The following is a 4,828-nucleotide window of genomic DNA, read 5'->3' as shown; positions in this document are numbered from 1 at the left end:
ACATGATGCTGCCACCCCCATGGTGTTCTTCGGCTTGCAAGCCTCCCCCTTTTTCCTCCAAACATAACGATGGTCATTATGGCCAAACAGTTCTATTTTTGTTTCATCAGACCAGAGGACATTTCTCTAAAAAGTACGATCTTTGTCCCCATGCGCAGTTGCAAATCGTAGTCTGGCTTTTTTTATGGTGGTTTTGGAGCAGTGGCTTCTTCCTTGCTGAGCGGCCTTTCAGGTTATGTCGATATAGGTCTCATTCTACTGTGGATATATACTTTTGTTCCTATTTCCACCAGCATCTTCACAGGGTCCTTTGCTGTTGTTCTGGGATCAATTTGCACTTTTCGCACCAAAGTATGTACATTTTTAGGTGACAGAACGCGTCTCCTTCCTGAGCGGTATGACGGCTGCATGGTCCCATGGTGTTTATACTTGCATACTATTGTTTGTACAGATGAACGTGGTACCTTCAGGCGTTTGGAAATTGCTCCCATGGATGAACCAGACTTGTGGAGGTCTACAATTTTTTTCTGAGGTCTTGGCTGATTTCTTTTGACTTTCCCATGATGTCAAGCAAAGAGGCACTGAGTTTGAAGGTAGGCCTTGAAATACATCTACAGGTACACCTCCAATTGACTCAAATGATGTCAATTAGCCAATCAGAAGCTTCTAAAGCCATGACATAATTTTCTGGAATTTTCCCAAGCTGTTTAAAGGCACAGTCAACTTAGTGTATGTAAACTTCTGACCCACTGGAATTGAGATACAATGAATTATAAGTTAAATAATCTGTCTGTAAACAAATGTTGGAAGAATTACTTGTGTGACACACAAAGTAGATGTCCTAACCGACTTGCCAAAACTATAGTTTGTTCACAAGAAATTTGTGGAGTGGTTGAAAAACAAGTTTTAAAGATTCCAACCTAAGTGTATGTTAACTTCCGACTTCAACTGTACATTGCGGGACGTCACTGTGTGTGTGTATGTGCCACTGCCAAACAACAGTGCCTGACTCAGATACTTAAGGGAAGACATTTGTGTGAAATGTGTTGTAATTGTTAACAGGACTACTTGGATCTGCATGTCACGCTTAACCAATGACACTACACTCAGACCTGGGTTCAAATAGGTTACTAATTTAAATCTACAAATATTTTTTGCATTTTCCTGCCGGGTGTGCCAGATTTTGGGATCTCCGGGGGTGCAAGACAAGGGTTTGCAAAGCAACAAGCAAGCTCAATCAACCACAGCTAAAATGTTTTTCATTATTTCAAATAGTATTTGAACCCAGGTCTGTCATGGACTAGTGTTGCAGCTGTTAGAGAAGTTAAAGAAACAGCTGAGAAAGTAAGACACTGCGAGATCAGCCGAGTCGGGAGCACACATACACACACAGACACACACACACAGACACACACAGACAGACACACACAGACAGACACACACAGACAGACACACACAGAGACACACAGACAGAGCAGTCAAGTTGAGCAGACACACACACAAATCAGCCGATTTGGGCATAGCCCAGGACAGACTGGGAGGACCTGGAAGGCCTCCCTCCCTCACCCCACCCAGCCATCTGCTGGGGTCTCCTCATAATTCTGTCCCAGCTACCATCTCTCTGAGCAGCCCAAAAGGCCCCATATTCCCTTTAGGGCCCTGGTCAATAGTAGTGCACTATAAAGGGGATATGTCATCATTTGGGACGCACAATCTGAGCAGCCCGTTCCAGCTGAGAGAAATCAGAGAGGGTTAAATATAGCCTCACCATCATCTTCATGTCATTATAAGCATTGAGAACAGCTACAGCAACATCTATCACCTTCAAGATTTAAAAGGTACTGGGTTGGATGGATTCAAACATTGTAACTTAATTAACAGTATCACCATCACCCCCATGTGGTGGAATATTTGTTTGTTGTGTTACAAAGCTCACTTTGAATATGTTTACACCTTTGATGTCTGAAAATAAATAGGCATATTTGTTTATTAGAAAGTGTCTCTTTGTTTCTATAATAGTTACTATGGCTTCACAAAATAACAATAGACATGAACAATTGAAGAACTAGTAGTACAAAAGGCACCAAAAAACCCTACTCCCTCTGCTGGTTCACAGATGAAGCTAAGCAGCCAGAGCCTGCCCTGCACCTAGATTTGGTACACAACATAGGGAGTCTGTGTGGAGTCCTCTGGACTCCCTTTGTCCAACCAATGCACAGACTCCCGATGTTGGCTGCCGGTGTTGTGCCGAAAATCATTGCTGTGACTTGCGTGCTAGTTAAGATTTCTGTTCTTTACTCCGTTGTCAGTTTAGCCTACATTTCACTGATCTTAGTAAAATCATTTTATTTTTATTTGTGTCCTTCAAGGCAGCTGTCAATTTGGCTATTTGTTTCAAGTGGGTTAGTCTATAAATACATCTCTTTGTCAAAATGTATCATCTCTCCCATGTCTTACTCGACTAGTAGTTGTTCTGAAATGTTGGTAGCTCATGTTGAATCATTTTGGTAGCTCATGTTGACCAGTAGTGTGTGCCACAGAAAGTATTTGACTCTAGCCAAACAATTAAGGAATTTAGAGGGGGGGGGGGGTATTTTCTTGCCTGCCGAAAATCCCACCCCCCCCTTCTAATTTCCTTAACCTCTAGCACTTAGCCATCCCGGATCCGGGATCGTGAGTACAGCCTCAAGCTCATTACCATAACGCAACGTTAACTATTCATGAAAATCGCAAATGAAATGAAATAAATATGCTAGCTCTCAAGCTTAGCATTTTGTTAACAACACTGTCATCTCAGATTTTCAAAATATGCTTCTCAACCATAGGAAAACAATCATTTGTGTAACAGTAGCTAGCTAGCGTAGCATTTAGCATTAGCATTCAGCAGGCAACATTTTCACAAAAACCAGAAAAGCATTCAAATAAAATCATTTACCTTTGAAGAACTTCAGATGTTTTCAATGAGGAGACTCTGTTAGATAGCAAATGTTCAGTTTTTCCTGAAAGATTATTTGTTTAGTAGAAATCACTCCGTTTGGTGCGTCACGTTTGGCTACCAAAAAAACCCGAAAATCCAGTCATCAAAACGCCGAACTTTTTTCCAAATTAACTCCATAATATCGACTGAAACATGGCAAACGTTGTTTAGAACCAATCCTCAAGGTGTTTTTCACATATCTCTTCGATGATATATCGTTCGTGGAAGTGTGCTTTCTGTCCTGAATCCCAGGAGAAAATGCCCGCAACTGAAGATTACGCACCAATTTAGACAAAGGACACCGGGCGGACCCCTGGAAAATGTAGTCTCTTATGGCCAATCTTCCAATTATATGCCTACAAATACGTCACAATGCTGCAGACATCTTGAAGAAACGACAGAAAGCGCAGGCTCGTTCCTGGTGCATTCACAGCCATATAAGGAGACATCGGAAAACAGAGCTTCAGAAATTCTGCTCATTTCCTGTTTGAAGTGTCATCTTGGTTTCGCCTGTAGCATGAGTTCTGTGGCACTCACAGATAATATCTTTGCAGTTTTGGAAACGTTAGACTGTTTTCTTTCCAAAGCTGTCAATTATATGCATAGTCGAGCATCTTTTCGTGACAAAATATTGTGCTTAAAACGGGCACGTTTTTTTTTATCCAATAGTGAAATAGCGCCCCCATAGACTCAACTGGTTTTAATTGTGTGGCTAGAGTCAAATACTTTCTGTGGCACACATCAGAGTCAAATACTTTCTATAGAACAAACTTCACTCAGGATAGGCAACCCGTTTTGTTCTATAGAAAGTAACTGAAAGCAACCAAAATTAATAATGAATGTATGCGTGTTGTATTAAACATAGAGGAGGGAGTAAAATGTAGGCAATAAACATTTCAGAACAACTACTTGTCGAATAAAACATGTGAGAGATGACGAATTTTGGCAAAGAGATTTATTTATACACTAATACACTTGAAACAAATGGCCAAACCGAAAACTGCAGATATTACTAGTGCCTCCCCCGCGATCAAACCGCCATAAACATTAAATTAAATGAAACGCAGCCTAACGTGATTATTGACAGCTGCCTTGCAGGACATAAAAAAAGCTTTATGCTACTAAGATCAGTGAAATGTAGGCTAAACTGACAACGGAGTAAAGAGCAGAAATCTTAACTAGCAGGCAAATCGCAGCAATGAAAAATTGAGTGTGTGCGCGTTCACGTAAGGAGGGGGATTCTGGCAGGGGGGAGAATTTCGGCAAAACCCCGGAACATAATTACAAATGATGTGTATACTGCAAATTCCCAAGAAGAACAAATATAATATTTCCCTAAAACATCATTTTAAACCATGCTTACATTTGTATGAGATCAGATGTGTCTCTGTATTGAGTGGGAATACTTGGGACCAGACATCCAAAATTAAAATCACTTGGAGCTGATTTGGTGTTTATACGGTCTTTTATGTCCAACAATGAAAATGCGGGCCGACAGTTAGGGAGCTCTGGCCTAGATCCACAAATACAACCTTCAAACACACCCTTAAATACTGAAGAAGCATTTATAATAAATAAGCAACATTGCTTCTTTTCAATGGCCCAACATTACAGCAACCATATCTTTCGCAGTTTTGCCCGAGGCTCTGAAGATAAGCAGGCTTACGGGCCTCCCCCGTTCTAGCGGTAGGAACATCATCTGGAAATACAGTATATGGATGCTAGGCTACTGAATGAAGTCGTGTTGCTGGGACATTTACAAAAAGCAATACTGAACAACTCCAGTGTTTTGATACCTTGAAAGTTGTGTTTGTAGTGGAATGGTTAGAAAACTAAAGATGGTATGATAGT

This window comes from Oncorhynchus mykiss, chromosome 22, assembly GCF_057628025.1.
Source record: "Oncorhynchus mykiss isolate SJ-2025 chromosome 22, ASM5762802v1, whole genome shotgun sequence".
Taxonomy (NCBI): domain Eukaryota; kingdom Metazoa; phylum Chordata; class Actinopteri; order Salmoniformes; family Salmonidae; genus Oncorhynchus; species Oncorhynchus mykiss.
This window is presented reverse-complemented; position numbering follows the sequence as displayed.